Genomic DNA, 26324 nt, shown 5'->3' with positions numbered 1-26324 from the left:
CTGCACTAGCAGAGAACTCTGGGACTCTTCCTGAAGTACATCAGGCATTTTACACGCTAGTGAGAAACGCTCAGGATTCCATCACCTCCACAGTAACTACTGAACAAAGTGGCGTGAAAGTTTCCTCCATGAAAACTTAATCCCTCTTCAGAGCATCTGAGAAACAGTATTTTTAAAAGCTGATGTCCATTTTAAAATACAATACGCTCAAAGACAAGCTTGTATATTTAAAAAATCTGCTGTCCATATTAAAATACAAGAGAAACTTCCCTAAGATCTTCCATTTGCAACTCCTATTTGATAGCTCTTGTGATACTTCTTTACGCTTTGAAGAATATTCATTCTGTTACTTCGGTTTTAATCCTTAAAATGCTTCTATGACACTGTTAAGAAATAATTATCCGGTTCAAGCAGCAAACACTAGCAAAAATGCGTATCTGAACCTTCAGCATGGAATATTTCCATATCATTCACCTGGTTCTGTCTTTGCTGGGCAGATGTTAACTCCTGATACGTGCAGCGATGCTGTTTGAGGGCTCCAGTTGGTGACTGAGTAGCTGACCTTACATCTCAAACATGATGACTATGAGCTACACATACCGGTTACTTACTAAGACTATTTTTTCAACCTTTATTTCTGCTATTATTCCCAGCTGAATTTAACACAGCCAAGCAGAAAGGCAGCGCTAAAGAGCTGTCTTTCAATACGACTGCCAAGAATTCCAAAATAAGAGCAATTTTCTAGCTGATGTAGTAAAATCAGAGTACATTCAAGAAGCAATGCACCTACGACTCTTTGAAGTGACTCAGCTCCTGTTGGGAGCTGCTGGCTGACGATGTGAATTCACAGCCTGCTGCTGTCACAACAGCCGTGTACCATCACTATCTTGTCAACCTCTTCTGCAAAAGTATTGGCTGTGTTTCGCTCGCTCACTTCACCATTTAAAGGAATGAAATCCTTTAAATCTGGCTACTAGAAATAACGCCTCACGCTACAGAACACTTCCATCACGAAGCTGCACCAGGCCTACTCACAACTCACCCCAAATCTGCTAAAAACGATACGAATCCTCCCCATTATCCGTGTTCTGACAACGCCGGCTTGGCTAACTCCAAGACATCAGGACTTCCATTAGCGACTGAGGCACAACGCAGCCCCGCACCCCAGCGCACAAGCCGAGGCGCCGAACGCACAGCCGACAGCTGCAGGCCTCCCCGCGCAGCACAACCCCATCTCCGCACGTCCCCGTTCGCTCGCACCGCCACACGCGCAGCTCCCGCACCTCCAAGGCCCCGAGGGCGGCGGCGAGCGCTGCCCACCCTCCGTCTTTCCTTCCCTCCCTCCCTCACGTAGGCGCGGGCCGCCCCCGCGCAGCGGCGGCCTTCTCGCCCGGCCGACGGCTCCCCCCGCTCCCTCGAGGAGTTCGGCCTCCCGCTGCCGGACGGCGGCACATCCTACCATCCTACCCGGCCGCGTCGCTCCGACCGGAAAAGATCCGGCGGCGGCCGAGCAGCGCCGCAGGCCCCGGTTACCGGGGGCGGAGCCGGCAGCAGCAGGGCGGGACTGACCTCTGCGGCTCCGCCCCGCCGCGCCGCCTTCCTGAGCGCAAGATGGAGCGTGAGCTGGGTGCTTTCCGCGTCATTGGCTCCGGGCTCGGGCTGTGGTGCTGTCTTCAGCTCCGTCTGACAGCGAATTGTTCTGTTTTTGAAGTTATGGTGCTGCATATCGTCCTTCAGGAGTTCAAAATGACCTACCCTCCTTGTTTCATCGCACCGATTCCTGTTTTACTAACGGTGCCGCTTGATACTGATTCCTTCTTGTGTGCCCTTGAGCTAGAGAACTTGGATCGTTGTAACTTCACTTTTTTTTTTTTTTTGTGGGCATGAATTCCTCGGTCTTGTTTACAAGCAGCATTGTTTTTTTTTGCCTGCTGACTCCTGGAAGGATTTTTCCCCATCAATACCAATTTTATTTTGTCTTTCCACTCCAACTGAGCTGTTAAACCACAGTGAAAATTACATGTTTTACGGTTCTATTGGAAATAACACCTCAAGACAACACCAAAGCAGACCTCATCAGGATTCCACGCCCACCTGGTGATAGTGGCTAATAGCCTTCCTGTAACAGACAATCTTCTTGGTTCCACATTACAAGCACTACGTTTATGGTAGGCTTTTTGTGCTAATTCCTCACTGCATTAAGAGCCATGTATCTCTGAAGTCTTTAGGCAACCAGGTCTCAACATAAAATGACACAGGAAGGTGTCAAAAACTGTGGTGCAACACTAGTTCACCTGCATTGCTATTAGAAGATGTAATATATTTCAAGAAAAAAACAGCCTATTAACTTGCTTCAGCATGTGCATTTCAGTGATAGCTTTATTTAAAGGGGAATACCTCTAAATGTTAATGAATCAATCAACACAAGTGGCAAAGCAGATTATCTGTCACTGGCCTGAATTCTACTTAAGCTCCTGCGTCATGTTAAAGCAGAGTTTTTATATTTACACAGATTAGGATAAGACAATCCAGACATGATTGGAATCATTTGGAGGATATGCCAGAAACTGAATCATCCAGGCAGTTAATAAATGTATTCTTCCCTTTGAGAAAACATGTTCTCTATCCTTATGGAGACCCGAAACTTCTCCAATGTACATATATGTTGTAGGGTTTGTCTGCAGTTACATTTTAATAAACAAATGTGCATGAAAATCTGCTCTGAAGTATATGTATATACAGCTATCTATCTCTCAAGAGAAGGAAAGACAGACATTCAGCATGGTAGTCATCCTGCTCACCCTGGTGGGCTCAGCATAGTACCATGCATCTTCAGGGAGATCCATGCACTGTTGCAACAACAAGAAGTCCCGGTCAACCTGGAGCTGGAGCAGAACTGAAAACAAGAACCCTAAGCATTTATTATAAACAACTTTATGGAGGATGATAGCTAAGGTGAATCTCTTCACCTTTGTCCAAAAGAGCTGGAACTTGCAACAAAATGCCCTGTTCGCTGCTGTTGGTGGTTGATGAAAAGGGAGAGGAATCAACTCAGCTGTGAGAAAAATCTTGGAAGATCTTTTTGTTACTAATTATTTTTAATCAAAGTCTGTAAACATGTAATCAATTTCTGCCCTTTCATGGAAACACAGAGCCATAGAATATGTCAAGTTGGAAGGGATCCAAGAGGATCACCAAGTCCATCTCCATAAAGGACCACCCAAAAATCAGGATATATGACTGAGATCGTTGTCCAGCTTGGGGCCGTGACCGCTGCCCTGGGAAACATGTTCCATTAACGACCATCCTCAGTTGAAGAACTGTTTCCTGATGTCCAACTGACCCTCCCCTGTCACAGCTCCGTGTCATTCTTTGGGTCCTGTTGTCACCAGAGCATATATCAGTGCTATCCCTCTGCTCCCTTCATGAGGAGCTGCAGGTTGCCATGATGCCTCCTCTCAGCCTCCTCTGCTCTGGGATGAACAAAGCAAAGGGCCTCAGCTGTTCCTCATACATCTTGTCCTCTAGACACTTCCCCATCATCATGCCCAAGCCCACACCCAGTGTTGGAGGTGAGGGCACACAGCAGAGAGCAATGGGACAACCTCTTCCCTTGTCTGTCTGGCAGTGTGGGCCTGATGCACCACTTGTGGTTGGCCCTTTGGACTGCCAGAACACGCTGCTGACTCAGATTCAACTTGCTGTCAAACCAGAAAATGACTTTTGTTATGTTGCTTTCTAAACCTCTAAAATATCCAATAAAAGCAAAGAAATCAAGGAGAGGTTGCACAGCTCCTGTTTATGCCATCAGCAAAATGGACTTGGTGTCTTTTTCTAGTTGGACCTACAGCACAGCCTCTGGGACACTGCTGACATTGTAGAGCACTACCTGGGTATACACAGCTACTGTCATGTAGAAGCCATGCTACTGAAATCACAGAGTATTTGCAAGAAATGGCGACAAACTGGGAAGAGATTGCTGTTTTCTTTTGTTAACATTTCTTGGGAAACCGATTCCTGCCTGCCCAACCTAGAGAACCATAGGGATACCAAGGAGGTGAGAAGAGCTATTCAGGGACCTCACAGGGAAAGGGAGGCAAGGCCCAGAGGAGGAGTGATCTCCTTTAAATACAGTTTTCTTTGCTTCTGGAATCAAATTCAAGCACTTGTGGCTCTGTGCAGGACCAGCAACAAGTGCTGGTCAGTGACATTTGCTCTGGCTGCTCCAGCCAGCCCAGGCCCTGGCTGTCACACAGCGATGTCACTGTGACGTTTGAGCATTTCCCAGAGGAACCTCCCAACAGTTCTGTTGAGTTTTGCTTGCCAACTGGCAGGGCAAAGACTGACTCATCACAGAAAAGCCTCTATGTGAAGATTTCCATCAAACTGAGACAAAAAAATTAAATAAAAATTGAGCCACCTGAATCAGAAACGTCTTCTGTTTCTCAGCCAGAGAAGGTGATTGAGTCCTCAGGCTCGCTTTCTCCTGATCCTTTGGGATAGGACAAAGGAACAATTTGGGATGCTGCTGCAGCATGGATAAAGGAAGAAAAAAATTCACAAACTTTTCCTGATGAAGAGGAAGCCAAATGCTTACCTCACATTTCTTCTGAGGAGAGCAAAGCCAGCATCTCCTCAGCCACCAGCTTTCCATAGAAAGTCTGGCAACTGGTTGAAAATGATCAATTTAAGATGCTTTAGTGGGGTCACGGTGGAAACTTTGTTGTTTAAAAAGATGAAGAAATGTTTAAGCCTCAAGTACTGGGAAGGAAAGGACCTGTGAAAAAGTTCTGGACTGAAAACATGAAAAACTTCATTCGCCAACTTAATCTGCATGGATTCACAAGAATGCACTGTGACTGCAAAAGATGTCTGTGAGTTCCTGAATTTCTGACAGAGGAAGAAGCATTTGCTGCTCACAGGAAGGTTGCTCCACAAAGAAACCAACTCTCACAATATTCTGGTGGGGGGGATGGAGGTTCCAAGAAAATAAACCTTGGTGATAGAGGAGGATGAGAGTAAATGTTCTAATCTTCATTTCTTTCTCCGGCTATTTCTGGGTATTTTAGAGGTAACACTGCTAAGTAGCAGAAATATGGATAAAATAGATTTGGGTTACATCCAGAACCCACGGGATGAAAAGATAAATAAATCAGGATATGATGCTTATTTATTTCAATATATCTGCAACACATCTTCTTTTAGTCAGCCTAAGCAATAGGATTGATCTGGCCAATAGACTTTTTTAATGCTCATGTTTGTCTTCAGCAATTACAAGTCTTACTTCTGGTATCTTGCTGTCTTTCAGTCCCAAACTGACAGCAAGTAACTCTTTCCTCTCCTTTGCTTTTTCCAGTTATTTGCTCATGTACAACTTCAGCACCTGGTGATTGCCCAGCCTTCATGTTTGTCAAGATCTCTCTGCAAGGCCTTTCTACCCTCAAGGGAATCTAGTTCCCTTGGGGCCCGTCACCATCACTCGGCGCTGTGCCTCCACTCCCCTCATAAGGAGATGTAGTTCACTGGGAGGGTTGCCCCAGGCAAGTATTTGTACTTAGGAATTGTCATTACTTTTCACGTAAACGTAAGGAGAATGGCTTCTGAATCTCAGTAGCAGCCTGTGTTAGAATTACTTGTCTCCAAAGTGTTTTGATGCAATTTGTTTCATATGTTGTAAAAGCAAAAGCAGCAGCCCTTTTTCACTGCACACTGAAATGAATGCGCATTTAAATAAAGTGTGATTGACATTTGGCTGAACAGATTAGTAGCATAATTTATGAAAACATATGAAAAGGCACTGTTAATTAGGCCTTGTGTCTGGTTATCAAACGACAAGAAAGACATCTTGAAAGTGTAACCAGGATGAATAAACACAGCCCATCTTTCAGCACGCTAAGGCCTATTGCAGGCTGTGTGTAACCACAGATGTCACAAGTAAATACTCCTGCACACACCTGACCAATTTTTTTAAGGGAAAAATTTAGTATAAAAGAAATAAATGGGATAACCATTATCAGCTGAGACTCAGGGCCCATGTACACATGTGTGCACAGAACCAACCAGCTATCTCTTTAATGGGTAAAAGGAAATCTCTGCCTCCTTCTAGGTGGCCCATTGCCTCTCTTCTGCTGGCGTTATCAAAATGCTTTCTTACACAATTTTGCTGGGGAGAAAACAGTATTTGTTCTGCTTTTCCTGCTCTGTGGAGGGGATCCTAATGAGTGAAGAGCTGTTTCAGTTTCTTCTGCTTAGAGACTTCTCAAATAATTCAAGTAAATCTAAGAAAGCATTTTTTGGGGCAAAGGTTTACTAAGCTTTGCTAAAAATCCTTGGTAATTAAAGTGCTTAGCACAATATACAAGGTCATGTTTTCAGATCTGCTGAAATCCTGAGAACCAAAATATCTTCTTGTGCATCCTACACAGTACTTTAATTTCAGATTACCTTAGTGAGATAAGTGACACCTCAATTTTTGAAGCTTATAATCAACTTCTCCTCCTCAGTAAGAAAGTGAAAGATTTATGGATTTACATTCAGTAACCACTCTGGTAAATTCAGAAGGAATAAATTATATGGAAATTGGTTTGAAAGTCTCTGTTTATGAACAGATAAAACCAATCAGTCTCATGATTGCAATGCTGACTGCAGAGAGCACACATTGCAGTGCAGATTCGGAGAGAATGAGCTGAGTGAAGCCTGCTGATAATAAGCTAGTTCTTCCAGGCTGTTTGGTGGTATTTTCCTAGCCCTCTGTAGATCTGAGAATAGGGAGGGACGGACAACATTACATCATGTAAGGAAAAACTATGCAGTTTCTTAATAGTGCTTCACTAACAAAAGCATTCCTCTCTGTTCTAGTGCTGAAGTTTGCATGTACGCAGAGAATGAAGTGCCTGCTTCTCCCTCCAAAGGCACAAAGCAGGTTGCACCTGGCTCTCAGTCAACATTCCACTGAAATTGTCACCTTGGATTGTGTTCCCACGCACTTATTACAGGGCATTAAGGAAGGAGTGTCTGCAGTCTTCTGGAGCAAGTAAGTGGAAAGAGAAGCACAAGGGCAGGACTCATTGTTTACATCCTAAAACCTTCCTCTTCTAGTATCCCTCTGCTTCTACTTAAGTTTCCATTTTCTGTCTTCAGGTCTGTTCCTCAGTAAAAAGTGTATGGTAATAATAATAATAATAGGTTTTTCAACATAATAAACAGACAGCGATCAGAACAGGATAACGTGTTTTTCTTAACACTGTTAGTCCCAATTTTATATTCTCTCTCCCTATGGAAAGATGATTGGAGTTTTTCTTCTCTGAGGGCTGGAGGGATTTATAGTCCATATTCAGAAGATGGTTGATAGATAGTAGCTAAAATCTAACTAAAGTCACTGGATGTAAATTTCTTTCCAAAGATCTCTTAAATGCAAGCGGGATTCCTCAGCCTTAGGAGGCAGAAAGAAGGGCACCAAAAATCATCTTAATGGTGCTTAAAGGAACAGGATCCCTCAATGGTTGCCAAGGGCTGGGCCATGGCACAGAGCCCAGGCCCGTGCTGGAAATGCCATACAGGTGCTCATCACAGTGCAGTGTTTTGGGGCAGCCAACAGGTGTAAAGGCTTCACAGGGAGGGCAGGGTATTGCCCTTTGCTATCACTTCAGGCATTGGGATATGGGTTAATTGTTCTTACTCAGGCTAATGTTCTAACATGAAGGAAGGGCACTGCAATGGTTGTCTCTAATGTGCCTCATTATGTCAAGCAGATGAATGTCGGATGGATCACTCTCTGATGTCAGGCCTTTAGGTATTCGTGCTGTGGAAAACAGCCAAAATGTGTTAGACAGTTTGTGTAACAGAATGCCCACAATGATTCGGTAATTCAAAATGGTTTCTAAAGAGAGACACATAGATGTATCACGTCACTACAACCCCAAATCTCATTTGAAATCAAAGGAGTAGATCTGCTTAAATGCATTTGAGGATGTGGTGAAAGGTTCATATTGCGGTTCTTGACTGATTCTCAAATCTCAAGCTGCAAACCCACATCCAAAAATCCCTGGCTAGCTCTGAGTGAATGCCTATGTTGGTCTTGCTGGTAAGCTCCTACTGTCTCCTTCTCCCTCAGGAAAAATGAAGTAGGTTGTACTTGGGGCAATCAGATAGCAATCTAGCTCTATTATCTCTTTGGGAGGTGATCAGGTATTTCTGTAGTAGGGCAGGAAGAAAATAATCTATTGATCAAGAAGTTACAAAGAGTCTAAAGTTAATCTTCTCACAGAACCTACCTATTACACTTTGATGTTGATGCCTTCTTCGATGATGTGGCTCAGCTTAAGTGAATGAACAACCCATTTCAGGAGCTTTAAGCTCACCCTGCGGCAAGAAAAGTGACTAAGTGGAAGCAAGAGCCAAAGTCCAGCATTTGTCAGGCATTCAGATAAAGCCTATTCTTTTCTAAATCTGGATTTGAGATGACGCAACGGTACTCGTGCAGGTGGTGATTTGCTGCTTAATATGCAGTGCAGCAGCTGTGCAGCACTGTTCAGCAGATTTCAGAGCACTGCTCCATTAAAAGACTGACAGACCACTTTGCAGGCTCCTCTTGATATGAAATTACATACATGCCTTCTGCATATCTTTGTTGCCTCAAATGTTAGAAGTCCCTATATTTCTAACACGTGCATGAACCAAACTTTGCAGCCTTGTGCTCTGAAGAGAACCTCTCCTTCCCACTACCTGATGTTAAGAGGAGCGTTATCAGACCCAACGCCAAGTGGTCTGCTAGAAATATTCTTATTTGAGCTCTTGCCCATCAGTAAAATAAAGCAAATCCCATCTTAAAGATAAGAGCTTATTCACTTGGGAGGAAGAAAGAAATGCTTGTGCTTTAGTTTCAGACAAAAGACCATTTTGAATTTCTCTTGGCTTTAGGAAAGTGCTTTGAGCAAGCAGAGTGCTCAATTTCACAATTTCGCAATTTCACAGGCGATTTGTCATTTTCGGCCATTCTCACTCATGTGCTCTCTCTCTGCAAACTCTTTGTCTTTTCCCCTTCTGCCACCTTATCTTTGTAATGCATATTATTATTTTCGACTAATTTACCCCCATTGATTCCTCTCTGTTTCCACCTACAGAAGGCTGGTTTCTGTACATTATTGCCTTTTTCATTCCTATTGAGTTCCTCTGCCCTACTGAAAGTTCTTCACCCACAGTTAGAGTTCACTGGATGCTTTTAGCAAAAGGGCAAATAAGCAGTTTCAAATATTTAATGAACTTTTTACAATTTATGTCCTGTAGGAACTGACAATAAGCAGAAATAAACTTTAAAACTCTTCATTTGTACCCCAAACCATCTTGCTAGCTGTATATGAAAACTATATGCAATCCGTGTACACATCATTATTTACCCCAATTTTAGCTATGCTTTTGTGCATGAAATGCAATATATATTCTACTCCGGGTTTGCTTATTGTCTTTTATCTGCTTTTACATATTTCTGGGCTTAACTGTCCATTGATTCCTCATAAACAAGTTCCTTTATACACAGAAATATATCTAGTGAAATTAATCTTGTGAATGTGCACATAAACCAAATAAGCTTTTGGTAGTTTTGTGAAGTCTAAAAGGGGAGACCTCAAATTTCACATTCTTGTGACTACTCTTACTGAAACAGAAACGTTTGCATGAAAAATGAGAACTAAAAATGAGAAAAACTAAAAACTAAAAAAAAAAAAAAGTCAGTCTGAGATTTTTAGTATGACTCTCTGGTATATTTTATTCTGCTAAAAGAGGAAATATGTTCTGATTACTGTACAGAAACTGCTCTGTCAGCAGGACAGGGTGTTTCACCAAACTGGACATAACCCAAGAATTATTTATGATGCTAACCCTGCAAACCCCAACGCAGCTAACCAACAGAGCTAAATGCAGTTGCAGCCTTCCATAAACAGACTTACAGATATGGTACTACCAGCTGTAATCGCCTCTGTGGACAGACAGTGCATCTCAGGCTTTAATCTTACATTGTTAACAATGGAGTGTTATTGGTGTAATACTAACGACATAGTGACCATTTCCAGGATAGTTTACATATGTGCACTGAAGTATTTTGGCCCCAAAGTGTAGTCTGAATGTAAGTACACAGAACTCTGCTAAGGAAATAAAGTATATTTATAGTGCTGCTGGTTCTTGCAAGGCTGAGAATTCTGATGTTGCTTCAGCAAGAGTTTTGACTAAAGCTATTTAAACCATTTGAAAGCAGTGCTGAAACCATCTAGTCCTTGTTTCCTCTCTCTTCCTCATCCTCTCTGTTTCACTTTCATAGAATCATAGAATTATAGAGGTTGGAAAAGACCTAGGATCACTAGTCCAACTGCCAACCCATCCCAACCATGCCCACTATCCATGGCCCTCAGTGCCACATCCACATGTCTCTTGAACAGCTGTGCAAACAGTGACTGCACCACCTCCCTGTGCAGCCTGTTTTTCCAAATATTAAACCCGAACCTCCCCTAGCACATCTTGAGACCTTACTTTTCATCCTGTCATTAGTTACACAGGAGCAGATGACCCCCAGAAGGAGTTGCGGAGTGTGGTAAGGTCTCCCCTGAGCCTCCTCCAGATTGAACAGCCGCAGTTCCCTCAGCATCTCCTCATCAGACTTGTGTTCCAGACCCCTCACAGCTTTGTTGCCCTACTTTGGATATGGTTTAAAGGCGTTCAGATGGAAACACCACTAATGTCAACGATCTGAACGACAGATATTTTTCTGAACTAAACATTTATGGGGGACTGCGGGCAAGCGGAAAAGAAGGCACTAAAAATCATGCAAAACAAAGAGGAGAGAAGCAGAGTTACGCAGGTAGAAGGAAAGCTGGGAAATCCGAATGACCGTATCTCGTACTGAATCCAAGCGCCTGCTTTTTTTCCTCCGGACTCCTACGAAGAATCTCAGAGCCGCTACGAGGCGGCTGGGCGGAGCTCCGGGATGCTCGGCGAGGAGCTCGGCCGTGGGGCGTGCAGCTGACCCCCCCTCCTGGGCAGCCCGCACGCTGCACCGAAACACGCCGGCTGTTCCATCGCCCTCTGGTGAAGATCCTTTCTCTGATCCCTAAGCTGACCCTCCCCTGGCATAACCTTGAAAATGAAACACTTCTAGAGCTCAGGAAAATTATAATAGAAGATTTTTTTTTTTTTTTAATTTAGAATTCTTAAAGCTGATGAATAAGATGCTGAAAGAAACCGTTTAGTTTGAAGGGACCATAAGTAAAAAGTGTGAATAATTTGAGAAAATTTATGTTAAAGCTAATTATTATAAAACAACGTGCTGCATGTGGCTGATTAAAAATGGAAAGCTGTCCTCCTGCTGTCCTGCTGCTGTGTTGAATCCTTCACTGCACTTCAGAAATGGGGAAGGAAATTCTCATGTGTCTCTGTCTGTGACATAGGGGCTTTGCTTTGCTGGGAAATCCCTCCTGTCACACTGCAATGTGGTGTGGGGTAGGCAGCTGTGGGCTGCATTGTCCACCACCAGCTCTGTAGGAGCTGAGTTTGTTTCCCTAGACATGTTTTGGCTGGTCACTAGTTTAGGTAGCAGCAAGTTCCCTTTCCAGCACACAGGAAAAGCTCTTGAGTCATCACCTCATGGCACTGAGTCCACAGTGCTCTGTCCCCCAAAGGGACAGGGTTTGAATTTGAGCCTTGCATCTTATCAACTGATGGTGTTGCTGCCAGGGCTGTGACCTCACTTGCACAAGGTTCATTTGCCCAGGAATGCCTTGTCAAACGTGCCCTCACAGCCCTCCTGCTTGAGTAGCACCTCATCCTACTGCACACCAGAAGCCAAGGGGATGCATGGCCCCCACACTAGGCATGATGGAAACGTCCCTTCCTGTTCCTCTGCTGGCCTTTTTTCCTCTTGCTGACATCAGGGCCATGCTGCAATTACAACGCATTCCCCAAGTCCACTTCTCACTGGGAAAAAGTTGTCTTGTTTTTTTTTTCTTTGATTGCCCACAATGGAAGGAAACTCACATGCAATTAATGGAGGAGGATTATTTGGCTCAAAGCTGGCACCTGCTGCTGTACAAAAGCATTTATAATATGAGCCTTTTCCACAATGGGCACTGACTGCCAAAACCAAGATCTCTGCAAACCTGTGAGGTACTGGGACTGTGCTTCACCAGGTTCTGTGGGCACACTGTCAGGGAAGGGGTGCAGAGGGTCGTTCATCCTGTCCATTTTACACTGAAGGACAGAATAGTGAGTGAGGCATCAGATGAAGAGGTGTGTAGTTGAATTCATCTTGTGCTAGGAGAAATACTCAACTGGAATGCTAAGTAAAAAACAGCATCGATATTAGACCATACTTTACCAAGTTCTGTGGCAGACAGAGGCAGGGTCAGAAGAGGAGATCAAGGACACTATTGCAAAGTGGGGCTAAACAAATTAATGATCAGTTGGTCCATATAGAAATAGTAAGGAAAACAGAGAAGGATGTACCCCTTAACTCCCACAACCTCCTAATTGCAAATGCTGGAGAAATAAGGGGGAGAATAAACCATAGGCATTGCTCTTCCTGCCAAGTATCTCCTATCATTGCTGTTGGAGACCACAACAGACTGCATGAGCCATGGCCCTGACCCAGCTGGGTGTAATTTTTATTCTTATTTTCTTATATTCTTAACAGCTGAGTGTGTGCAGAGAACTTAGGCACTAATGTCCTTTAAGTTAATGATAAAGTGCAAGTCCTGATTGGCTGTGTTTATCTGCTCTCTCCAGAGTTAAAGACTTGTTGGCTTTCCCCACTTTTTGTTCAGCCCTCGTGAACCTCCTATCTTTTCAATCTCTTATATGCAGGGTGAAAGGAATCCATAATGTACTATGAGTGTTTCTAATGCTGCTGTGATAGTAGTTATCAGCACTACCAGCACTACTACAATGCAGGTACTTCATACTGGTTGAACTACCAGTTTCTACCCCAAGTTTTGAGCTACAAAGTATAAAACATTATGCAGTATGCATCTACTTTAATACAGATTAAAGCAAAGGGGAGGCCTAGAATCAGATTTTGCTTATGGCTTCTGACCTGGGGTGTTTTCAGATCTACAGGAGCAAGTTAAGCAAGTATGCCATGGACTTTTAAGATATTTTCTCAGAAAGATGTACTTAAACATACATTTTACTCAAATCAGGTAGCCTCCAAAGGTGGTCTTAACTAATTTGCAGCCTGCTTACTACTTCTGATTTTTATGCTTCCATTATATTATGCAGTGGTTCTCATTTCCTGACCTCCCTCCACCCATCTTCAAACCTCTGGGTTATTGAGCAAGAGGACTTCTGTTCTCCACTCCCAGACACAGCACAGGAACAGCTTTTGGAAATTACCCAGCTTGTTGAGCTGGTGTTCCTGGGTGGCAGAGTCAGAAGCAAGTTAAGGAAGAAGACTTCCCAGAGATGTGGCTCAGTAACACCTGAGGTGACTAATTTCAGCACAAGTCAAGCTCCATACCATAGTGATGAGGAAAGTGGTGCTGCAACAACTGAGCTTATCTATGACCAGAGAGGTGCAGAAACAAAGGTATACCTCTGTCTGTAAATGCTCTCATAAACATCTATATGCATGTGGTCCCATTCTGAAGGAAGTAAAGTGCTCCCATGCTTGCAGTCAGAAGCATGAGTCTGTGTCCCAGGCACCAGATTACAGCCATCAAAGGGAAGATCTTGCTGTCCAAGGGCAAATGTCTTTATCAAATAGATGTTTGTTCTGAAAGAGCATCTGTGAAGAAAGACCACAGTTGGTTTGCTTGTTTTCTTCCCAGACTTTGGGATCCAAGCCTAGATTTATTTTTTTTTTAATGTGCTGTACAAGTAATGGGAGTTCTGCTCTGGTTAAAGCTAGCGTTTGCCTTTAGAAAGAAATCTGAAATGAGGCACATAGCAACAAACACTAAAGCAGAGGTATGTATCAGGGCCAAAGTGAGCTTACTTAATGTCCTTGTGACCTAAGCCATAAGTCTAACCAGAACTTTTTCCTTCCAGTTCTTGAAGACAAAAGTTATAATATATCTAGGGCTAGTTAGAGGATTATTTTAATTTCTTGAACCTGTGCTGAAGAGTGAAATCTTTCCCTTGCCTTTCAAGTTATGTGAGAGTTATCTCAAAGTTGACAAGTACAGCTCACTGGGTGTGACCACAGCAATGCTGCTGCTTTTTGAAGGAGGATCAGACTGTATCAGGGGTTAAGACAACTCACTTGGAAGAAAGTAGTAACTATGAAAGTGCAGGTAAGGTACAAAGTACAGAAAACGGGCTGAGTCTCTGAGGACTGCTACTACTGCAAAAGCAAAGTTCTGAAACAACACCTCGAAATCAGTTAGCTCATGAATACTTCACTGCCTTTTGACCTGTGTGTAGATTTCCCAGAGATTATTGTTGGGATCACTTTGATATTAAAAATGAAATCCTTACAGCATCATGGCAACATTCTTTAAGAAAAAATTCTATTTAATAGATATCTTAACAAAGAGAAATTAATCTTAGGATGTTTAATCAGACAGGTGCCATACAAAATGACAGTCCTTTAAAGGAGATGGCCAAATCAGAAAAGTGACTTTTCTTAATGTATGGGTGGTATCCGCTATCAAAGCAGACTAAGCTAAGCCAGCCATCTGTTGATATGACAGTGTTTTTATAGATTGTTCTGCTTACAACCTAAAAAAAAAAAAAAGCATTAAGGACTTGAAAATATTTGTTTTTACTGAACGAAATCCTGTGTACTGGGCACCAGCACAGAGTTACGGTAAGCCTGAACTTTTCACATCTCATTCACGAGTGGTGGGATGGGATAGAAAGCTGATGTTTCAATTGTGGCTTGGTTCTACTCTATTGTATTTTTATTATAATTATGCTGGTTTGAGAGTGAAATTACTGATGAAGTGGCGCATGATTCCCATGTCAACATAAAACCTCTACAAACAGAGATTTGGTCTCTAAAATACACACATCACAACACAGTATCCTATCATTTACATCAAACAAGACATATCCAGTGTTTTGGTTGGCCGTCAACTAGAAAGGAAAGCCAAGTTTCCAACAGCTTCACTTTCCAAACACTAAATGAGACTTCAAAAGCTGTAGAAATGCAATACAAGATTATGAAGTCCTATACATAAAGTATCAAATCTTTCTAGAAGTAACAACTGTGGGTGCAATTATTGTTATGCAAACTTCGACATAGTTTCTGGAAATTACTTGGAATTTCTTACTAAGACTTTAAAAATCTTTTCCATCTGTTCTTTCTCTTGCTTATTTTAGGGTGTGTTTATAGAAATTACATCCACAATATATTGGGCCACTATATATAGAGATAATATTTGAAATATACATCCCCCTATAAAGCTATGTTTAAAGTAGTCGAACACTGATTCATCTAAAGAGGCATCCAAAGTAATGTAAGGATTGAGAGTGAAGACTGATAATCTTGGCTAAATAACAGTCTGAGGGAAGGAAAATCCACTTGGTCGTTAACCTTAAAATAGTGAACATTGTCTTCCTATTCAATGCAGATCTCAAGCCTGGGAAAGGGCTGAGTTTTTTTTTCACACGGACATGCTTCAGCAAAACAGAATCCAATCCACAGAAATACCCTTCCTCAGAAAACTGATCATCTATCCCACAAAAATTAGGAGGCTGCACATCCTGTGGGAAGAACAGGATAGTTATTACAGGTTAGTTAATCTCTAGCGAACGTGCTGACACTACGTAAAACACTCCCACTGCAGCAAGTTTTCAGCTGTGGACCAGTTAAGAATATGTTTCCTCATGCTGACTTGGTTATCTGAGAGATTAGACACATCAGATCATTCCTTCAGCTGCTTTTCTGGAAAGAAGTGCTTATAATACTAATATGTAATGAAACAGTCATGCAAATGCTTGCATATTTAGGCCGAAGACTGAGGACACCTTTCCAAGGCAAAGGCAGCATTTACCACATTGTTTTTTAAGTTATGACAACTTCTCAAAGTGTATGTTGGTCCACAGTGTTCAGCAAAGCCTAACTTCTTTGAAATTTGGCAAAGCTTTTGTCTACAGTTAAGACTAGAGTTTTCTTCAGAGTTGCTACAGTTATGAGCCATCATAGGCCAAGGCAGCCTTGGGAATAATTCATAGTATTTGAATGACAAGTAGAATAAGTATCATTAGAAAGGCGTAAGAAAGCATCAATAAAATGTTTTCAGTAAAGTGGGCTGTTTGGTGATAAGAGTAATAAAGATGTGGCGTATGTCTGTCAAAGGACCACACTGTCAAATGAAAATATTTCAGCCAGAGACAAAACCTGGTGGGCATCAGAGATGATACAGAACCTCCAGAACGATTAAAACAACGTGGAAAGTGATGTGGAAAAAGAAGTGAAGAAGCCAAATGTACCGTGTCACCTTGATGAGGGCTAATAAACTAAAGCACTTGTGCTTTCAGAAGAGCTTTCCATGGGTGCCCGCAAAAAAGGTCTAAACAAGAGAATGCCCCTCACATTGGCCTGTGAGAGGACAGCCTATTGAGCTTAAGACATATATTAAAGAACATCAAAACATTTCATTCAGGAGAATGTAATGCACAAATATATGCGAACATGTGATCAGCTCAGTGACTATAAACATGGGAAACATTACAGTGACAACAGGGTTTTTCCTTTAGGTTTCTAAATAAGGGGTTTAGGGTTCTGTAACTGGACTATATACTTGCAACTTTCATGAAGTCTAATTAACCAGCCACTTGTAAGCTTTAACCCTTTCTATGCAAACTATGCTTCAGCACATCATTTGCTGTGGAAGAAACCAAAACATCACAATGTGGGCAAAAGATCTTGTTACAATGATTATACATAAAATAAAAGTATTTGTCTTCCAGTGGTCAAAGTGGAGCTTGAAACTTGATATTGCTTGTGGCTGAAAATTGGTACTGAGAGGAAGTTTAGTCACAAAGGAAGACTATGTGTTCACATGGTTGGTGCAATGTGTGTATACAATGGAGTGTTCATTATAACCATCCCTTAGCATGTTAAAAGTATTGAAGCATTAAATGCATTAATATTTTTTAGCTTCATAAAACATAAAACATTTAGATGCTACTAAGAATTACTTAGCCATTTTCCTGAGTGGAATATAATGATTTTTTTTTTTTTCCCTACAAAAAATATGTTCCATTACTGAAATAAGGGAATATTAAAGGTTTCATAAAAAAGGGTTATGTAACATTACATAATTGTGCTACGAGGTCTGCTCTGAATGAAATGCCTCCTATTTTATAATGCTGGCCCATAACATTAGAGATAGATTTTGGTAGTATGGCAGTAGAGGTTGAACCTTCCTCCAATATTCCATTACATTTTGTTGCCGTGTGACAGATAGCAGCAGAGGGGCAGTTGGACAAAATTGTGTCTGATATGGAAGTGAGTATGAGATGAAGACGTGTTATTAAATTCCTCTGTGTGGAAATAATTACACCCATTGACATTCATCAATACTTGTAGGGGGCTTTTCTGAACTCACTGCGGAGAGGAGCACGTTGAAGGATGGGGTGGGAAGACAGGCAGCAGAGTCATCATTAAATTTTAATCACGTGGTGGATAAAAGGTGTAAAATTGCTGATCTCTAAAACTAATTTCTATCCCAGTCCAGTTGTAATTAAAATAGGCAGCTTCACTTCCCTTGGAGTCACCGATATGAATACTAAAGCCAGAATATTGTACTGGATTTTAGCATAAACAGAAAGGAAATTTACTTCTCTGAAGTAAAATTTGGTAGAAAAGCACAGCTAAAATGTAAAGCCTGAAGAAATGAAGACATTGAATAATTGATTATTATTAACTTCAAAAATCTATATTATGTATCTTCACATTTTATGCTCAGGAGACTGGCAACTGGGCTTTGTGATTTTTGACTATCGTTTGCTAAGGAAGCTATTTGCTCGGATTCCATGAAATTAGGTTTCAAAGCCAACAGCCTAACAAAACAGGCTTGCTAAGAGGGAATTTAATGGTGAGTTCAAGAGCTCGCTTGTGCAGTCCTCTAATCAGTGGCATGATGTAGAATGTTTGTCATGCAGTGAATTTGCCATCTTTTCTTTGTTTCCAGAAGGCACTTCCTTTATTCATCTTATAGCAGCTAAAACCCCATAATTTGGAAAAATAAGTACCATCACTGCAAAGCACCACTGATGTCAAGTATGATATTCAGATGTGAGGCATGCCACTGCCTCTATAGAAAGGAATAGATAACCGAGGAGAAAGAACAGCAAAATTAGGTGGATTCATAGCCTCTAACCACCAGAAGTGAAAAGACCAAACAGCACAATGCAATGGATGGTGGTGGTGGACTTACTTGTGAACTTAAATTTGGGCTTCTTTCTGGTGATCATGGGACAGCCCACATCAAATTATGAGTGTAGAAATGGGAGAGAAAAAATGTTTCCCTTCATGTCCAGGCACACCATCTGAGCCTGTGAAGAGGGAGCCTGCACTGAGAGAGGTCACTGAAGATGATGGCACGTGTCATGCCATGCTACTGTGCTACAGTAAGGACTGCAGGGCTGGGCTATGGGGAGGGCAGTGCTCCTTTCCACAGATCTACCTTGGCTGCATCACGATGTGCAAGGCTGCATCCGTGGCAAATGGCATGGAAACACAGAAAGCAATGTGGGAAGCATACACAAATCCTTCCAATGCTGCCAGAGCAGCATCAACAGCAGTGCTTGGCAGCATGTGCTCTCTGCCAAGAAGCACTTAGTGCAGCTCTCCTTCAGCTGGGTCCTGCTCTGTCACTACACCCTGTGAAGCCCCATTCTGGAGGACACACAGCTGAAAAATGCTCTTTTTAAATCTACATAGATATTTCTTTAAAGAGGGTGCAGTGACATGCAGGATCCACACAGAGTCCTTGCCACATAAAAAATGAAGGCTTTCTAAGAAGAGTCTTTCTTTTACTTTCTTATGAAGTCCTTCAATAGCCTCTGGTTGGGGTGGCCATTCCCTGGGCATGTCATGTTTAGAGGGCTTCCTTATGGTTCTCCCTGCATGGTTGCATATGTCCAAGCCTCCCCACCTTTCAGAACTCAGTGGTTTTTAACTGAAATAACCTGAAATCTGGCAGCAAGGGACATGAATCAGATCTGCATTGTGCCAACCACGAGTCCCTTTGCATCAGAGATCTGAAGGTTTCTGCATAAGCCAGCTGGGGCTGAGATGGAGGTGGCAGCAGGGCTGAGGGGATGCTTATGCCAGCAGTTCTGGAAATTATCTGTTGGTGCTCAATGCAAAGAGTTTGCAGGAAGCTTTGTAATCCTCCTCCAAAACCTCAGAGCTAGTCTTCTGTTGTTACATTTTGGTCATGCTATCCACATGCAGGATCCCAAGATACAGATATACACATATTTATATGTGCTTGCACATCCATCTGCAGACACATATGGTCACACATATGAACAAAACAAAGCATACCTGGGATATACTAAGCATTGTTGTTCTGCACTTCTTTTCTTGCACAATATTTCTAAATAGAAGTCTGAAGGAAAGCCCACTTTGTGATAAAAGCAGAGTAAAGGGGAAAGTGAGGCAGATCCTGAGCAGCTGTCTGGGCTAGAGGAATTATTCCCGTGAAACCATCAACTAGTTGAAAAGGCTGTAGAAGGCCCAATTTACTTTGCTTGGTGAAGACAGTGTGGAGAAAGGGAGATGAAAGGATCTATTACCTCACTCTGCTAAATATGCAGTCATAGAAAATGGCCACATAGATCACGTCATTGGGAACAAAGAGCAAAACATCTCCTTTTGCATAGCAGAATGAAAAGTAAAATTCCTAGCCTTTAATTTAAATCTTTGTTTTATGGGCTTTGGTCATAAACGCAGACACCCTAATGGTTACTATGATTCTCCTTTTGGGAGCAGGGGGAGCATGTATTTTGAGAATTTCAAGGCTAATCTTAGAAATGCTTCTTGTCTTATTGACCAGTGAGGCTGCCATTTAGTTGTGTTTGTTGTTTTCATAGAAGCTAAAAATAATTTAATTGCTTTGTGTTAGCAAGAAATGCTTGGTTTTTCTGCTGTGCTGCCATGTGGCATAGTCTGGGATGTGGGTTTTTAATAGCCCAAGTCGTTTGTGCTGTGTCCCCACAGTATCATCAGCACCACATGCTCCAGTGTACCCTGATGTTTGTACAAGGAAATAAAACCTCCAGGCACTGCAGCCTTTCTTTTAATAACTCTTTCACCTGTTGGATCCAAGTCAAAGCTAGACTATGCAGGTTTCTAGTGCTACATAATGCACACTAAGCTTAAAAACAGCAGGGTTTGCTCATAGGTGCTTTTGATGCTTGCAATATCCTTTTGAGCTTTTATTTTTAAGTCATATTTCAATACTCATCACACTGAACCTCAGAAGTACCACCTTCAGTTATTTTCAAAAAAAAAAGGACACTTTGGTAGAGGACAAAACTTTCATTGCCTGAGTTTAAACAGGTTTATGGACAAAAGGAACTTTGTAACCCTGCCACTGAGTTATTCCTCACTGAAAATCACAAGACAGAAATCAAATGAGTTGATGGCTCACACTGCCCTCTGTACATTTTTTGACTTCTTGTAGCTGAAATGATATGTTGGTGCAGGTCTCTGATCAGCAAAACTGAGAAAGAAAGACAGGGATGTGAAGGAAAGAGAACATCCTGCAGACATATATTACCTGGCATTTTCATTCTAACTAGTATGAATCTTCACATGACACTATGTCAACGTTTGGAGATAAGGCAGTATGTGAGTAGTCTTATTTTTCAGTTTTACTTTTCAGTTTGTACAATTCTGGCCTCCAGTTTTGTACAAGGGGCAGATTTCAGCCCAGGAAGGGAACAGGACATGGTGGCAGTGCCACTTGTGTTACTCAGCTCACTATTGTGATGGTCTCTGATGGCAGTACACTGTGTGAAAATACTTCTTCAAAAAGAAACACAGCTAATGATAAATTACAAAGCACATCCTTTCGGATATTATGGATAAATTGGACCTAAAGAGTTTCTGAGCAGGGAACATTTATGCAGATGAATCTGTAGCCTTCTCCCCTCTCATGATGAACCTCTTCCCCTCCAGCTCACAGTAAAATTCCTCTTGCAGAAAAGGATTTGTTACCTTCTGGGACTCTTCAGAAAGTCTTTGCCTTTCTGTCCAAGAGTTGTGTTTGCTAATGCTTTTGGGTATCCATCACATTCCAGATGAATACACAGCAAGGCTTTTGTTATGATCGGTCCAACCATGTGAAATTTGTTTGCTCCAATGTTAAATTCCTTTCAGATTTTTCACTTAAAACTGAGAGAGTTGGAGTGGTGTCTTTCCAAGGGGCATTTTAAATCATATTCCGTTGTATCTATTTTTTTACATACTTTAATTTACTTAATTTACTTTCATAAGTTTCCTCTCAAAAATGTCTAAATCTCCCAATCCTTAAATGAAAATGGCAATTATATCAAATGAATGTCAGAAAACATAATCCAATCTCTATCTTGCCTGAATGACAGAAAGAGTAATCCAATCTCTATCTCCTGTGAATACAGTAAGGCATAGTCCGATGTGAAGATGCTCAAGGACACAAAGAAGATTTTGTCTTCCCTTTTGTCCATCACCACTATCTGTTCCCACTGAGGAGACAGAATTATGGAGCTCCACTTCCAACTTTACGGCCACACCAGCTCTGCTAACAAATAAATGTGTAGATGTTTAACAAACCGTCCCTCTAAACTCCCATTGTTTTCACTGCAAAGCGGTCATTTGTTGTATTCCGTTCCAGTACATTAAAAGCTCATCTCATTACATTCTTAATCAAATCACATCCCTCTTCTAGATCAATCATTTACCAGCATCTATGCTAAGAGTTCTCTGTGCTCATCCAAGTTCTTCCCCAGGCTTTTTGGTATGCGTGCAATGACAGGCAGCAGGCACAGAAATGGTGAGTTACAGAATAGCAAGAATAATCAGTCTGCTAGGTTAAGACAGGAGCTGAGACCAGGGACTGAATTTATGAGTGATTGTTAGCATGTGTCTATGAACTGGGGTATAAAAGACATCATAGCCAGCTAGTTAATGCCACTTAACAATGAAAACTATTTTAATTACATGGTAGCATTTGCCTTTACAGCCATAGGAAATCTGTGGTAAAGCAGCAATTGAAAAGCCAGCATAAAAACACTATCAGTATATCCAAATGGGTGTCAGATTTTGACAAAAGCATGAAGTAGTTTTTCAAACCTATTGTTTTTTGTTTTTTTTTTTTAAATTTACTTTGATGTCCTAAATAATAAGAGGACCAAAAAACAAAACTGATAAACTTGAGAGCAGCCCCTAGGGTATAATCCATATTACTCTGCCCCAAGTAGAAATGGGTAGATGCTGTCTGAGCACGGACAAACAAACACTGAGGATGCAGCCTGGGTGACTCCCCTATGAGCTCCTCAAAACCTGAGTGTCAGTGTCAGCAAGGGAAGAGGGCAGCAATCACATGTCCTGTAGGTAGCCCCAGAAGCAAAATTCACCCGCTCAGTCCATCAAAGTAGGGTGGTACAAAGGCATGACATCGTCTCTGAACTGTCCTAAAACCTTGACTCACCCTTCAGAGTTTCTGAAGTCAGACCACTTCTGAGGTTTAGGCAACAAGAAGAGGGGTTCCACGGTATTCCTTACACTCTTCATCACCTTCCAGCTAAGTCCACAGCTACATCATATTTTCTAAGGAGACAGGGGAAAATGACAGAGTAAAGATATTGCTAGATACCTCAAATTTTTCTACAGATAGTTTTGTGGATACCATCTTTCACCATTTCCCTATAGATCAATCCTTTTCATTAAATCAAATACAGCTTTGGCTGTATTTGTAACTGCTTTCTCAAAATTCTCAACTTGATACAAGACTAGTTGCTTCTGAAGACCTTGAGAAGGTGTGAAGTCGTGGCAGGCGATCAGTACTTGCTTTGCTCTCTCAAGAAACCAGTGTTTCTTGTGAGTGGACTGCTTACCTTTGCAGGAGGCTGGGATCCTTCCTTTAATGGGACACATTTATAGGACAAGTCTCCATTCAGATCTCTGAGCTGGAAGTTGATGTCTTTATGAAGTTCATCGCAGTGTTTTGTTTTGTTACTAGGAGGTTGAAGCTCTGGGCGTGAGGACTGTGACCAACAGCCCAAGGGATTCCCCAGGCTGCAGCCACACAGCAACCATTTGTTTTCTTTTGACAGCCTGCAGGGTCCCTGAAGGCAGCTCAAATCCACCAGTTGACTACAAGCTACAAACCACAATTTCTATTCACTGTTTTAGAGCATGTACCTGACAGGAATATAAGCACTAGAGGCCTTAGCTGTACTTTCCCAGTTGTTTCCTTGTATTTCATGCTGCTTTATTTTTTAAAAGGAATTTTCCCCAGGGAATTTTGGCATCCCCACAGCTGATGGAAGCCGGTTCAACCACAAACTTCTTCTTTGAGGACACATGAAGGGAAAGGTGTTGAGAAGAATGTGAGGTGTTTCCTACTAAGAGAGTCAGAAAACTCTTATGGAGACATATTCTTGCAGGGTGAGCGGATGCATGCTGCAAATGAAGGACACTCCCCTAAGTTTTGGATAGATTCAAACCTTGATGAAGAGACCAAAGAAATAACAGTGCTCCATACATACCACATATGAAGGTGGTTTATAAAGCCAAACATTTATGAATGTGGCCAGACACCATGGATCCTGCCACATCTGATGTCTGACCTCTTAATTTCTGTAAAAGGCTGAGAGGTTTCCATAGGCTGCCTGGTAGACAGTCATCTCTAAATTCAGCAGTCCAAGACTTGGGTCAGCAGCTGTTTGCTGGCTCTACCAAAGGTTCTACTTAGCCTACATGACCAGCCTGGAAGGGTACTTATTATTGCACTGTGGTGACTCAAAAGATATCTTTCCATTTCGCTTTCAGGGGAATGTACTCAGGGTAAGAATAACCCCACTTAAACTGTAGTGTGTGGTATCTTTTACCCTAAAACTCTTACCAAATGGCTAAAGGGATCTAAACACATCTGAATATCTCAAATGAATTCTGAGCGTCCCACATTCAGTCTGTTGCATATTATAGTTAAGTCCTACCAAGGTAAATAGAACATATACTCTACAAAGAGACAGAGAGGCAAAATGTGAAATTGCCCTTACTGAGTGATTAAGTATGTCAATTTCAGCAGTAGAGGAAAATGTCAGTTGCTTATTGCTCCAGAATTTATCATAAACAGGTAGGTCTGAAATTTTCTAGCAGTGCACAGCTGCAAACACAATATTATTTCTAGAAACCACCCATAGCCTCAGTGCTGAAAGATGCAGAGGGGCCTCAGAATGAGGAACGTCAAGTTGTTGTGTTCCAGACTGCGGTTTCCTTACACCTTTCCATTTTGGCATAATTTTGAAAAAGCACTCTCCATTTTTAATATTTAAATGTTAGCTGACGCACCAAGCATATTCTTGGGAAATGGCATAGCTGCAATTCCAATAGGCATAGCTGAAAGAGGGGAACGTAACATGGCTGTATATCTCATGACAAATGGGGCGATAAGCTACGTGAGCCAAGAAGTCCATTTTCCAGCTGCTTAGAGAGTAAGTCTTACTCTTTGCTTCGAACTATAAAGGTGCTGGTTAAAATTAGATGATTCATGTTGATTCAGAGATGATTTTTTGAAAAGTAAAAAAAAAAAAGCCTCTCTGACCAAATTCTTCAGTGGGCAGGGAAGCCGTCTTTGTTAAAAACAAAAGAAAAAAAAAAAGCAAAACAAAACAGAAAAAAACCCCAGCACATTCACATACTCTTAAAAGTTACTGTTTTTCCCCTGGAAAATGTGGTTTCTCTAATTGAGGGTTGTAAAAAAGAAAAAAACCTTTTCAAGCATCCCACTCGATTAGTCATTTCAGGGTGGGTCAGTCTTATCATGTGATGTCCAGTAATGATGATGCAATAAAACACATGCTGTCCAAATTTTGTGCCACCAGTCAGCAGCAAAACTATTCAAATCAATCCACGGTCCTTTTCTAGAAATTCCAAGACATGCCATCTTCTCCAGCTTCTGTGTTTAATAGTTTCCATCTTTCGCAAAAAACTGAATACACAGTAATTTCTTCTTCACAAGCACATGACAAGAATGAGCTCCAGACTACTGGCAACCCAACTGAGCTGAAATCCAGCTTGCTTATAGAGGGCCACTCCACCTTGCTGAAAAAAGAGGTGAGAAAAAAAAGAACTCCAGATGTTGATTGCAAGTCTGGCAATCTTTACTGTCTGGCAACAGTTATGGTCCATAAAATCCCCTACTGAGGCAATATCAACCCACTTAGACAAGATACTGTATTAACCCTGGAAGTTTTTACCCAAGGAAAGAATGAAGATCACAAAGTGTTATTAATTTTGATTTCATTTCATGTATTTCTCATCTAAGGTATTGCACTGTACTGTTAAAGTTAAAAGCTGATTTATTTAAATGTATTTCTGTTAAGGAACTCTCTGTGATAGAGAGTATGATAGTTAGTATCAGGTTTTACCAAAAAAAATGAGGGAAAACTTAATAAAAATGTTACAACCCTAGATTTTGCTGCCATAAATTGCGATTATGTGAGCATCCCATGAAAAATTACCAGGATGCAATCAGAATGACTAGCATCAAGTACAGCAGTTCCTATAAATCAGACTGTGTAAGTGATAAGGTCTGATTTTTGTGTTGAGTCTGGTTTTACTCAAAATAATGGGAGTATTTCTACTAAAACAGGAAGCCTTGAAGTTATTTGCAATGAAACTTCATCTGCTGCTGCTGCTGCCAACAATAAATCTACAGTAACACTATCATCTTATTTGCCTTTAAGAAACACCTTCTTGAGATACATGTCTCGTGAAGCTATGGATGACTTTTCTAACTCTTCTAAGTACAACCCTATAATATCTTTCATGTAAGGTAGTTTTGGATATGTAAGTAAACTGTAATGGGATTTTCCTTAGCGGGAAAATATGTTCCATTTGCAATTGCACTTCAAAATCTGTAGACGTGCTTTTTGTAGCTAAGTAAATGGTCCCAAAGATATATTTTTGTGTGTGTGGAATCAATGCCTGAAGAATGATAAGTGGGGTTTTCAAAATACAACCTCAGTCATTGCGAAAAGACAGGACACAACGCCAGCGGCCATGCAGCAGCAACAGATAACAGCTGCAAGGTCAACAGGTGCATTCCTGAGTAAATCTTTAGAAAGGCATGTCATATGCACATTAGAGAAAACAGCTGAGCTGCACAAGTGACTGT

General features: G+C 41.6%; 1 protein-coding gene across 8 annotated transcripts in view; it reads right to left on the bottom strand.

Annotated features, from left to right (window-relative positions):
* STARD3NL (STARD3 N-terminal like) overlaps positions 1-23131 on the bottom strand; it is a 42990-nt gene extending 19859 nt beyond the window's left edge. For 2 of the 8 annotated variants that reach the window (XM_031590434.2, XM_031590429.2), the window contains exon 1: positions 1460-1563. The gene's annotated coding sequence lies outside the window, so the exon portion shown is untranslated. The other 6 variants (XM_090142333.1, XM_090142335.1, XM_031590430.2 and 3 more) reach the window with 6 other exon arrangements.
* Positions 23132-26324: the final 3193 nt, after the last annotated feature.

This window comes from Phasianus colchicus, chromosome 6, assembly GCF_987193195.1.
Source record: "Phasianus colchicus chromosome 6, bPhaCol1.hap1.1, whole genome shotgun sequence".
Taxonomy (NCBI): Eukaryota; Metazoa; Chordata; class Aves; order Galliformes; family Phasianidae; genus Phasianus; species Phasianus colchicus.
Note: the sequence above shows the minus strand (reverse complement) of the source record. Positions and strands in the feature narration are given on the sequence as shown.